This window comes from Crocuta crocuta, unplaced genomic scaffold (assembly GCF_008692635.1).
Source record: "Crocuta crocuta isolate KB4526 unplaced genomic scaffold, BGI_CrCroc_1.0 scaffold139, whole genome shotgun sequence".
NCBI classification, from domain to species: domain Eukaryota; kingdom Metazoa; phylum Chordata; class Mammalia; order Carnivora; family Hyaenidae; genus Crocuta; species Crocuta crocuta.
In genome coordinates this window covers 7,858,401-7,871,523 of record NW_027533258.1, presented here as the reverse complement: position 1 = coordinate 7,871,523, position 13,123 = coordinate 7,858,401, and the positions used below count along the sequence as shown (strand labels likewise).

Genomic DNA, 13,123 nt, shown 5'->3' with positions numbered 1-13,123 from the left:
TGACAGAACTTCAGTATGGTAGAATGGAATATGATTCACACCTTGTTCTCCGTGGCATGCTTCTCCTTTTCAACCTTGGCCAGGGTCAGCTCAAGGTCGTCAATGTCTTTCTTGAGCTCTGAACACTCATCTTCCAGTTTCCTCTTCTTGGCCGTCAGCTCGGCGTTGATCTCCTCCTCCTCCTCAGCTCTCTCCGTCACCTCCTTGATCTTGGCCTCCAGCTGGATTTTGTTTCTAATCAGTTGCTCACACCTTTCCTCCGCGTCAGCTAGGGCATCAGCTTCCTGTAGAGGGATTCATGAAGTTCTCATATAGAGAACTCGTTACTTTTTTTGAACTTGTTCTTTGCACAAAGTAGTAGTGTTTGCTGGATTCTGGTGACTCTTTCAGTGTGAATGTAAATTAAACTTAGTTGAACATTATTACATGGCTTAGAGAAATGCAACTAATTAAAGGTGAGACTATAGATTTAGAAGCACATTAATCTGAAAAATGATTGGACTGAAGCAGTTGACTACAGAGTAGTGTTTAGAAGAGTGATAGGCCAGGGGGAGTCTGAGCTCTTGTCTCATTAATGCCTCCATATGGATGAACTCAGGCAAGTTGCTTTATTTCTATTGTTCTCACTTTTCTTATAGGGAATTGAGGGAGTGGGAATAAATGATCACTAGAAACATTTAGCTGAAATTTTCAAAGATTTTGACTTAGATTGGTTAAATTTGGTTTTGATCATTCCCTGCTCACCTCAAACAACTAGTTTCTGGACTGGGTTTAGAAAAGAAAAGGAAAAGAACTTAAACGATTTTATGCCCATGAATACCTTTCCATGCACCGTTTGTCACACACTCCCAACCTTCCTGATAGTCCTTAACAGTGCTGTAATTGTCCACAATTTTCGTTTCCATTGTAAGGATCACCTTGTATATTCTAAAATTCATGTTGAGTCTCAACATTTTTTTTTTATGACTAAGGGTTTCAAATAAAGATCAGCTCAGCCTTATTAGATTATTCTAGCCTGGGGTAGTTTCTTTAACTTCTCACTCAGTGCCAGTTTTGTTCATATCTTATGCTTGTAGTTTAAATGCTTAAGTGGATGATAATGGGGAGTTCCCAGGGTTCCTTTGATTTTATTTTAATAGTGATGCACTCAATAAATATTTACTCACTGGTGAAAATAACCGTGAACAGAGGTTAGGATGAAGAGGCTTTTGATCTTGTGCTTTTGGGGAAAGGTAACGTTCATGTAAGGGAAGCTATCAGAAAGAAAAGCTGAAAATAGCTTAAAAATTTTAAGAAAACTATCCTTTTCACAGGTTTCTTCACGAAGGTGGTGGGCTTTAGGTCCAAGGAAATGGGAAATTATGTTTGGGCAGGGCCCAAAACTGTCCCCCACCCTGATTACAGCTCTTTCCTGAGCTAATAAACAGAAGCCTAAAGAATTTGGGATCTCTGGGGCGCCTGAGTGGCTCAGTCGGTTGGGCGGTCCGACTTCGGCTCAGGTCATGATCTCACGGTTTGTGGGTTCGAGCCCCACGTTGGGCTCTGTGCTGACAGCTCAGAGCCTGGAGCCTGTCTTCGGATTCTGTGTCTCCCTCTCTCTCTGACCCTCCCCTGCTCACACTGTCTCTCTCTCTCTCTCTCAAAAATAAATAAAACATTAAAAATTAAAAAAAAAAAGAATTTGGGATCTCTCTCAAAGGAAGAATCACAGAGGGTACTTGGTTCCACCTTATACTACAGTTACTCAGTTCAAGTAGCTGCAAACAGTGTTATTGAGCTAACCTCAGTAGGGATGGAGAGAAATAAGAATAATGATTTTTCTTTCATTTCAATACAATTTGTTATACTATGTTTGGAAAATAGGACAATCCTTGTAAGGCTGGGATGAAGCATGCAAGGCAAGTGGGTGAAATATTTGACTGAGATTTTGCTTTTAAACTGCTTCACTTGTGGCTGTTAAAATCATGATGTTATTGAATACGTGCTTCAGTCTTCCCTTTCCCATTTGTAATTTGGAAGTCACTGTGCCGTATCTTCCTCACAGGAAAGGTAAGCGAAGTACTAAAAAAAGTAACCTCTGATTTTCTGTTTCAAGATGAGGCTATTTGTGGGGCACCTGGGTGGCTCAGTTGGTTAAGCGTCTGACTTCAGCTCAGGTCATGATCTCACAGTTCGTGAGTTCAAGGCCCTCATTGGGCTCTGTGCTGACAGCTCAGAGTCAGGAGCCTGGTTTGGATTCTGTGTCTCCTTCTCTCTGCCTCTTGCCTTTCTCACACTCTGTCTCTCTCCCCAAAATAAATAAAAACATTAAAAAAAAAGTGAGACTTTCTGTAAATCCAAAGTATATATGCCTTCCAGAAAAGCTTCCATAACATGGTGTATCCCAAATACAGAATACTTACGGATTGAACCTGGAGCTGAAGATCATTTTTCTCTTTCAAGAGAGTGACCATTTTTTCTTCCAGTTCTTTCCTTTTTGCCTCCGACTTGGCGAGTTCATCTTTGGTTTTCTGAAACTCCTCCTTCATGGTGGCCATCTCTCTCTCAGTCTCTGCGCTCTTGAGGAGCGGCTTGATCTTGAAGAAGAGTTTCATCCAGGGCCAGTGCTTGACATTCATGAAGGCGCGGACGTTGTACTGGATGCAGAAGAGTGCTTCTCTGAAATGACATGAAAATATCAATGTAGATTGATCCATCAGAGACAGGGTCACTGTTGTTATTTTGTATTTTACACACAAATTCCCCTTGTAATGACTCCATATGTAGAAATGATACATCAGGTTTTATACGTATTATATGCAGACTTTCTATACACACACCGTCCTGCTGGTGCTCTGTCAACCGCTTTGCTAATGTGTACTGCTCATATTGAATAATTCTGTGTTCTTTAAAAAAATTTTTTTTTAATGTTTATTTTTGAGATAGAGACAGACTGCCAGCCGGAGAGGGNCCACGAACTGAGAGGTCATGACCTAAGCGAAAGTTGGACGCTTAACCGACTAAGCCACCCAGGCGCCCCCCTATTTCTGTATTCTTAAGACATGACCACGCTAGCAGAGGTGCTGACCTTAGAGCAGGACTACTTTGCAGGTATGAGTGACACATAGTGATTTAAGATATTTGGACACACAGTCTTGGTGATTTGAGAGCGAGTGTGGCAGCTGTAAGTTGAGTGTGACACTTGGCCGCTGGCACACAGATGTGAGGTGTGAGATGGCATGGGGTGTTTTCTGCATTGCCACACCGGGTGAACTTCTGATGTAGCCTGTCTTTCTTGAGGCCTTTCCTCTTTGTTTGATTACCACTGAATTATCCACTCGTCAACTTTTGTTAGCTTCTTCAGATAATGAACTGGTTTTTCTCAAATTCTTTCAAATGCCTCTTTCTTAGCTGCTTAATTAGATTGTTAATGTCTGTAGGGGATTTAGCATGCAGTGAGCTCTCAAATTTGTTTTATATACACAAAATTTTAAATAGTAATAAAAGACACCTCTCCTGCAGACTGTAGCAATAGACAAACAAGATTTCACTACCTTGTGGCAATCAGTAGGCCTCTTCATGATTAAAATGTAAATTCTATTTCTATATGGGTCCAAATTACAAGAATCACGACTCTGAGAAGGCAAATACCATGTCAGAAGCCATAATATAGACACATGGGAAAGGCTTGGGGACACTTACAGTGCAAATGCAAATAAGCAGTGATGAGCAAAATGAGCAGAAAATGTGTGTGTGTGTGTGGGGGGTGGGTAGGTACAGTACAGTAGTGCTGGGTAGTTAGAGCTGGATGAGATTCACTGGAGAAAGGAGAAATGCAAGTTCTAAATTGGTAAGTAGGTAAATTAGGATGAGGGGAAAGGGCTGGGGTAAACATGAAAATAGGAGATAAGCAAATTGTCTAGCCTAGCTGGAAAAGGCGATGTGGCTAGGGATGATGGATGAGGTGGGGAATAGAGAGAGCTTTGACACCACGCAAGGCAACTTGGATTTGATGCAGAAGAGGCGGAACCACCCCCCGAGATATGGCCTGATGAAATAGTGCTTCTTGCAGAGTATTCTGGCAGCCCCATGTGAGGTCAATGGAGAGGGAGAAACTGGAGGGAGTCCCAAGTATGAGGGGTTAAACAAAGGCTGATGTGTTGTAGGAGTGAGTTCTGAACCACATGAGGAGCACGTATCACCCATAAAATGAAAGGGAATGAAGGAAGAAGGCTTAGGAATAGTCCCCAAGGGACTTTACAGTTCTGATAATCTGCATGGCTGTTACCTCCTTTGCAACATCTTCTGATATTCTACCCTCATTAGGAATCCCCTGCAGACAGCTTGAGTTCTTGTTATAATCTGGGCCAATTTTTCGTCTCTCATTTCTTCCAGAAGACCCAGAAGGCCAGCTTTGAAGAAAACCTGGAAAAAAGAGAAGCCCAAGTCATCCCCATAGTACAGAAGACACAGTGATGGTGAAAGGAATGGGTCAGGTATGAGTACATAACAGCCGTACCTTGGTATGTCCAAATTTGTACTGGGTGTGATCAATATCAATAGAGGCAAGAAGTTTCTCAGAAGCCTTCTTGCTGTCGATGAACTGTCCTTCTGGAATAGCACTTGCGTTTAAAACCTTGTATCTGTTTGGTGAAACAAAGGAAAGAATGATTAGGGAGGTGTGATTATCTGTGTCCTTCTAAGTTCCAGTAGTAAAACAATGTGATCTTTCTGTTGCTTAATGCATGCCTCCTTCCTATTTGTTAGAAATACCACCCCTTTGAACTGCCTTCCTGTCCTACTGCCACGGGACTATATTGTTTGACTTCTTAGTTTTACAATATTTACTGAGCAGGGAACATGAAACAGTGTGAACAGAGGACAACAATTACGATGACAAAATGGTCGCAGCATGCAGTGAAATACAGCAAAGAGAGACTGGCCTTTGCTTAAAATCCCCATATAAGATTCTGCTGGGGAATCCCTTCCGGCAGATGCGGATGCCTTCCAGCACACCGTTACAGCGCAGCTGGTGCAGGACAAGTTCGTGCTCCATGGCCCCTGCACATAGATGGGACTTAGCTTTGGGGAGTGCATTTTCAAACTTGTGCCTGCTTGATTATCTCATGCTCTTCTATCTTACCGGGAGTTTTGGTTTCATTGGGAATGATGCAGCGCACAAAGTGAGGGTGTGTGCTTCTCAGGTTGGTCATCAGTTTATTTAAATTTTCCTAGAAAACAGACAGATGGAAATTCTGGATGAGGAAGTTTTATTTCAGATTGCTTTTTTTGGTAATTATTTGGATTGAACCTAGGCACTCTCTTAAACTGTTACATAGAAGCCTATGAAGCTTCAGTTGATCTGTATTTTAAAAGTCCCGGGGTGCCTGGGTGGCTTAGTCGGTTGAACGTCCGACTTTCGCTTAGGTCATGATCTCGTGGTTTGTGGGTTCGGGCCCTGCGTCAGGCTCTGTGCTGACTGCCAGCTCAGAGCCTGGAGCTTGTTTCAGTCTGTGACTCCCTCTCTCTCTGACCCTCCCCTGCTGACGCTGTCTCTCTCTCTCTCTCTCCTAGAAATAAATAAAAACATTAAAAAAAAAAATTAAAAGTCCCAAGAGTTCTAGCCACCTAATAACCACAAGGCCAAAGTGCTGGGAAGACATGCAGCTCTGTAAGACTATTCATTGCCTGATAAACAAACTGCAAATCCAGTAGCCTTGATGCATAGGAATTGTTCTTAACTGGGAATCAAAAGACTAATGACCTTGGTCTCATTCTGCCACTAATGAGCTGTTTGACTCTGAAATCTCTTTCGTCTTTCTGTGCCTTCATCTGAAAAGAGTTGACAGCACGTCTAAGGCATCTTCCGTCTGTCTCAGCACTGGTAATTTTCACAGTAGTAGTTTACAGCGGTAACCTAGGTTAGCCATCCTTCCTCAAGTTTTAATCCCTGGGATCTGTGACTTCTTGTTTTGTATTGTTTTGTCTTTTTTTTTTTTTTGAAGACTCTAAAATCCTGACACCATATAACCTTGTGTAGGTGGATCTTGGGTGTGTGGGAATGATCCATGGTCTGAAGCATCTGGAGGGACTTATTCCAAAAGTTGAGTAATTGTTTATGACCAATGATGTTTTACTCAACTATAGGACACTCACATGTAAATATTTCTTAGGTATTCTCTTAGAAGGCAGAGTGGCTTTTTTATCTTTCATATCTCAGTTAACTATTCAGAAATAAAGTAATTACTGAGAGCTTCTAATCTTAAAAACATGTACATGTACAAGGATAAGTCAAAGCAAGAGCCTACTGGACGAGATAAAGGAAATTGATAATGAGGAAGAAAACCGACAGGCTGGTGTTCCTGCTTCAGTTGTGGGTTATATCCTCATTGTAGTTTTATAAGGAATGAGACTTAGCCATACAGATTCTGACAGAGCAGCCATTCGTTAATCCAGACATTTCACACACTTCCCTTTGGAGGGGACAGTTTTTAAGCTACCTACAAAATCACAGTATTTTTAGTAAACTTATTGTTCTTTTAATCTCCAGAGATATTTTCTAGCTTTATCATCCACATGTCACCAGTCTTGGCTTTAGATGATTTTAAGCCATTACAAAAAATTAAATCCACCTCAGAGGATGAAAAGCTGTGTTTTGGTGGAGAGATGTCCTACAGAGTGTATCTCTGTTTCATCCTCAAAGAGGAATTTGGGAGTATCTCAAAGGGCAATATTAGTGGAATAAAGATTCGGCTTTCCATAGGGACAGCCTTGAAGTTCAGTTATGCTTCTTTAAAAATCAGCCTGATGATATAATAAGAAAGCTTCTAAGGATATTTTGACATTCCTAAATACATCAGATGATCATAATGAGGAATAATGGGTAAAACATCTGACCCTGTAAGAGAAGTTTTACTTTGGTTCTACTGTGATAAGAGAATATTTGAACACTCTGTTCTGTACTAATTTATTCTAAACCCTTTAATTATGATAATTCATAGAAACTTAATAGGATTTGGGGATGAACTTTGTACTTTACCCTGAAAAGGGCTGACACAGTCTGGAAAGAAGAGCCCTTCTTCTTAGCACCTTTCTTTGCACCGCTGTCTGGGGTAGAAAGAAAAACCCATCAATTAAAGTAGACTCCTACAGGCTGGAATGTTGTATGAACATTCTGTGGGAATAGAGTTAATACAGAGAAAAGGCACAGAAAGTACCTGCTTCAGCACTAGCGTATGTGGAAAAGAGACTGGCCAGAGTCTTCATTGCAGACTTCTGGTACAGCCCGACCACGGTGTCGTTCAGCGGGTCCTTGTTCTTGTCCAGCCAGCCAGCAATGTTGTAGTCCACGGTGCCCGCATAGTGCACCAGCGAGAAGTGCGCCTCCGCCCTGCCCTTGACCGCCTTGGGCTTCTGGAAGTTGGCAGACTTGCCCAGGTGCTGGTCATACAGCTTGTTCTTGAAGGAGGTGTCCGTGGCCTTGGGGAACATGCACTCCTCCTCCAGGATGGAGAAGATGCCTAGAGGCTGGATTCAGAAAGGTGGACATTAGTGTCAACGTGTCTTCTCTCAAAAGATACAGACATGGTGACTGTATTTGATAGAATTATTAGAAATGCCAATTAAAAATATACGCATATACACAATAAACTAGGGCCATAGCTCACGAAGAATTCCTTTTGTTATCACTAGAGTGACTTTCCCACCATTCCTTGTCACATTCAATCCATAGCAACATGTTCAGTTAAAAGAATAGCTGAATACAGACTCCAGATGTCAGCACAGCATATCTGGGCAGTTTGAAAATGTTCTGTATCCTCACACTTTTTGCCTATTGAGTGAATTAATCTGCTGTCATTGTTTTATTTTGCTATGAAAAGGACTTACTGACTTAGGGTGGTGTTTCCTTTAGATGCAGTAACTTAATAGTATAAATAACCCAAACCTTCCTTAAGACATTTTCTGTATTTAATCTCCTTAAAGATAGATTCTGGAAAATCATAAGTAATTAGACTTCTTGACTTGGAAATGGATTATCACCTTTCACATAGGCCTTAGCTGGGTTATGTGTGTACTAATTTCTATCTAGAAAAAAGACTTATGCTGCTGACACCTTGGATGGTAGCAGAGAAACACTGAGGACTAATGAGGTAGCTCTGCTAGTAGAGCAGATCACCTCAATTGAATTCTCAGAGCTGCTTTAAAATCAGGTTTGAGTTGCTGTTAGAGGAAAGCTGTTCAGAACAGAATGAAACTAAACACTCTGATCCTTCTCATGTAAAAGCTGAAAGGAGGAAGTTCATCCTAAACAGAAATTGTTTGTTCTGATATCCATCTATTTAAGATCACAGTGATACTTTGTAGAACTGCTTCAGACACTTGGGGGGTGGGGGGGGGCTGGTTATCCTTGCAGTCAGCCTTTCTTTTGAAGTCAGACAGACCTTCTCGATGAGCTCGATGCAGGCAGCCAGGTCCATCCCAAAGTCGATGAACGTCCACTCGATGCCCTCTTTCTTGTACTCCTCCTGCTCCAGCACGAACATGTGGTGGTTGAAGAACTGCTGCAGCNGGAGTCACAGACTGAAACAGGCTCCAGCCTCTGAGCTGGCAGTCAGCACAGAGCCCAACGCGGGGCTCGAACCCACGAACCGCGAGATCATGACCTAAGCGAAAGTCGGACGCTTAACCGACTAAGCCACCCAGGCGCCCCTAGAAGAAAAATTCTTTACTGAAAAACTCTTTTATTGAAAAAACTTGGAACATAATGATGAAATAAAATTTAAACTAATTGTTGTTTCTTTAGAACTCCCAAGGAAAAAACGATCATTTTTTGACATGAGTCTTTATTCATGAACTGTGGGCATTATTTAAAGGCACGGGTGTCAGTTATACAGCAAGACTTCAGTAGGATCCACCTCCTTCCCAGCTCTAAGACTGCATGGGAATAACACACATTAAAGTACAGCCATGGTCCCAAGAGTTACGGTTTGGATTTAAGGGTGAAAGTAATTTTCTGAAAACTTCACTACTTTTACCACCCCCACTCTCCAAGATAAAGTTCCCATTTTCACTTTTGACCATGACATTATCTTAAGACTTTTTAGTTGATGTACAAAGTGAAATAATAGGCACATTTTTCTCCTCTTCTTATCAAAACACTTGGCAAATTCCCTTTGCCAGGTCTGTGAAAGTAGGGACCTGACATGGCGTAGTATTGGAAAATCTGAAAGGGTCTTTGTAATAATGTACATCCACATCTGACAGATGATGTGGCTGATGCCCCAGCGGTGAAACAGTATGTGTCACGTGAACCTGGAACAGGAGACCCTCTGGACTGTGTGCGTCTACCCTTCGGCCCTTTCTCCTCCATGGAGATGTCCTCTCTGCACATCTGAGTTCCTGTCTAGTTTTGTCTTCTGTAGCCCTGGGATCTTTAGCAAGTGATTTTCCTGCATCTCGGTTTCTCCACACGTAATTAGGGTAATATTAGTTACTCTTTTGTGGTTTGTTTGGAAGATTAAATGAAGTAACATTTTGAAGTGTTTAGGGTATTGCCTGAAAAACACTGACCCCTCAATAAATATCTGTTGCCTTGGTATTTGGAAGGTAACTCCTGTTTCGGATGCTGTGTTGGAGAAAGCAATGTGGACACTGTAAATGGTAAAGGTATAATGATAATACCCAGTACTTTGGAGCCCAAATTGTCTTCTTCTCACTTACTGTTACTGTGACGGTAACTCACGTCAAAGATCTCAAAGCCGGCGATGTCCAGGACCCCAATGAAGTACTGCCTGGGCTGCTTGGTGTCCAGCTGCTGGTTGATGCGGGTGACCATCCACAGAAACATCTTCTCGTAGACGGCCTTGGCCAGAGCGCCCACCGCGTTGTACACCTTCAGAGACATAGTGATGGTTGTTGGTGTTACTAAAGGCACTGGGAAGGCTGGGATGTGTGTGATTCACTGAGGCCGTTCACTTACCTGCTGCACAGTCTGGCCTTTGGTGACGTATTCATTGCCGACTTTGACCCTAGGGTAGCAGAGGGCTTTGAGCAGGTCAGCAGAGTTCAGACTCTGGAGGTAGGCTGCCTTGTCAGCAACTGCGGAGGCACAATTCAAGAAATGTTGCTGGTCTACGGCCATACCACCCTGAACGCGCCCGATCTCGTCTGATCTCGAAAGCTAAGCAGGGTCGGGCCTGGTTAGTACTTGGATGGAAGAAATGTTGCTGAATGGCGGATATCCTCTTTAACCTAATTTTCTATTTTCCTCTATTTTCTTTTCTTTACTTTTTATATAAAAAGCTTTAAGTAATTCTTTAGAAGGTCAGATGAGACTCTACTATGTTAGAGCATGTACTGGCTAATAAATGGTCAGCTACACTGGTCTTTGTGATTTATTGCAAGTAGCTTTTGAGAAATTCATCAGCAACGGACATATGTCCAGTATTGATGGCGGCACCTTACGTAAGGCAAAAGCCAGAGCCTCTGCCCTTAAGGCAGACACATTAGGTGTAGTTGGAAGGAAAAGATAAGAATACATCTTAATATTCACTGTTAGAAAGCGATAAAAGTCTGAATATTTGGATCCTCATTTCGGTTTTGCTCCTCCCAATTTAAATCCACTTGTTCAGTTTCACTCTCTGAAAATGGCGGTATTAAATTTCACCATGTGACCAATACAGGGACTCTTTCTAAATTCTTTCGGTGACTATAATGTAAATGCCACGAGTCAGGTACAGAGTAACTGCGGGAAAGTTTAGGAGGAGGGAGAAAATATGTCAAGCTGGGGTGGTCAGGAAAGCCTTTGGCAAATAACCTTAGCTTCCTTGGTAGGCCCTGTATGTTTCACACATGGAATATATGAGTTTTCTTTCTCCTTTCTTTTTTTTTATTTTATCTCTTATATTACTGCCTAGACTGCCCAGGGTTTATATATAGACAGCACACACATGCACACAGATGTCTAGGGACATCCTTCACCCCCAGCCCGTGTTTGGGCAGACCCTGCATAGCCAGCCACCAGTTTATCCAGCTAGTGCTGAAATAGGCTGATAAGCCACGTTGTCTTGCATATGAAGCCGCCATTGCCAGGTAGAGCAAAAGCCCTGGGCTATCTCATTCTGTCATGACCTGGCCCCAGGTTGTGCTTTTTGGATATCTCTTTATAAGTGCCTATAATGGTTCATTTTAACTTGTTTGGGCTGCTTAAAATGATGGAGATACGGAGACGTGAGGAAGGAAAGGGGGTGAGGAGACATGCTGTGTGTGTAAAACATTTGTGCCCTTCAGAAGTCCAGCTGTAGAATAGGCTTTCTTTTTCCCCTGCCATATTCTTTAGTTACGACCCAGAAGGAGATTCATCTGGTACCTTCGGTGCCATCTGGCTCAGCCTGCTCCTCGCGCTGCTTTTGCTTGAACTTCATGTTCCCATAATGCATCACGGCCCCTGTGAGCTTGTAGATGGAGACTTTCTCTTCAGGAGTAAAGCCCAGGATGTCAATGGCACTCTGCCAGGAGAAATGACAGGACAAAGGTTAGGGCAGAAGAGACTAACTTATTTTGGAGAATTTGTACTGTGTCTTAAGGTAACCACACCAATAGTGGGCTGTTCTTACACATATGCCTTTTTTTTTTTTTTTTTTTTTTACAGTGTGTATGTGTGAGTGACTTACATCTGTGGCCATCAGCTCCTCTTGGTCATCAATGCTGGGCACTGTAATCTCCCCTTGACTGACAAAGGCATAGTCATAGGGGTTGGTGGTGATCAGGAGCATTTCTGGGTACACAGAAGTCAGGGTATACATTTTGCATTAGAAGTTGTTAATAAAAATACCAATATTCATCTGTGAATTTAAGTTCTTTCTTACCAATCAGATCTGGCTTCTTATTGGAAGTGATCTGATAAAAAATATGGTAGCTTCTTTCTGCCTTCATCTGGAAAGTGACTCTAGACTTTTCTAAAAGATCTGGAAATAGAAATAGATATTAAGTTAGGGGAAAAAAAAATCAATGCTGCTGAAATATTAAGTGAACCTTGGTGTCTTTGCTAAAATTGGGAGCATTGTATTAGGCTCCATTGAGATTTCTACCTGATGGTCAATCCGTTTGGTGTTACATATAAGAATTCCAAATACATTTGGCGACTGCCCAAGTTTCTCACCATTTAAGAGCAGACACTGAAGCATGTCTGCTCTAGTAAAAATAAACTTTTCATATGGGAGACCCATGGCTCCTGTATTATCTTTGATCTGTAATATTCCCCTCCTTTCTCAGATCACCTGAGACTTTGTGGTGAGTGGCTCCTTAGAAATACCTACCAAAGCTCAGATCAAACAAATCACAGAGAAGTATTGTAAACCTATAGGAGCCCATGAGTAGTCCTAGTGTTTGTCCTGGGAAAAATGTCAGAGCTGCTTCTGTGGCAGGAATTTGAGAACGTGCCCCAGAACCATCAGTCTGCATCAAGGTAGCGGGAGCCCGTGGTGGATTATGGCTAAGTCTGGCATTAGCTCATGAATACCACTGCCAGCAGGCTCAGCGCACACCAAGTGTTGCTGAATATCCCTGCAAGGGAAATCCCCGGTCCCTCTGTTTTGATTTTCAGTGGTCCTGGTACTCACATGTTTCAATATCTGCAGAAGCCAACTTCCCTGTAGTACCAAAGTGAATTCTAATGAATTTACCCTTGAAAAGAGAAAGATTATTTAGTATTAAAAAGTTGAAGGGCACAGAATGAAGCAATCGAAATGATAATTCAGACATGCTTTCTTGGGCACTTAAGGCTTAAAGGCTGAGAAAAGCCTTCTGTGACCACAAGACTTACAAAGCGAGAGGAGTTGTCATTCCTCACGGTCTTGGCGTTGCCAAAGGCCTCCAGTAGGGGGTTGGCGCTGATGATTTGATCTTCAAGGGTCCCCTGCAAAGGCAAGTGCAGTCCTCACCTCTGGGGCTCCAGACTTCCTGAGAGCCCTGACATCTTGAGTCTGACCCCAGACCCACCTGCATTTTGCCAGCTTCCTCCTTCTTCTTCTCTCCAGTGACCGCAATTGTTGCAAAGTACTGGATGACACGCTTGGTGTTCACGGTCTTCCCCGCCCCTGATTCTCCGCTGTCAACACAGTGACCAGAGATGAGACCAGCACTA

General features: G+C 42.5%; 1 long non-coding RNA gene and 1 pseudogene across 1 annotated transcript in view; one reads left to right on the top strand and one right to left on the bottom strand.

Moving 5' to 3' along the window:
- LOC144217066 (uncharacterized) overlaps window positions 1–13,123 on the top strand; it is a 206,018-nt gene that overhangs the window by 19,368 nt on the left and 173,527 nt on the right. The window contains exon 2 of the long non-coding RNA XR_013330830.1: window positions 4,375–4,475. This is a non-coding gene — a long non-coding RNA (uncharacterized LOC144217066). The remainder of the gene's footprint in view (window positions 1–4,374; window positions 4,476–13,123) is intronic.
- Window positions 1–13,123, bottom strand: part of LOC144217063 (myosin-8-like) — a 29,046-nt pseudogene that overhangs the window by 10,852 nt on the left and 5,071 nt on the right.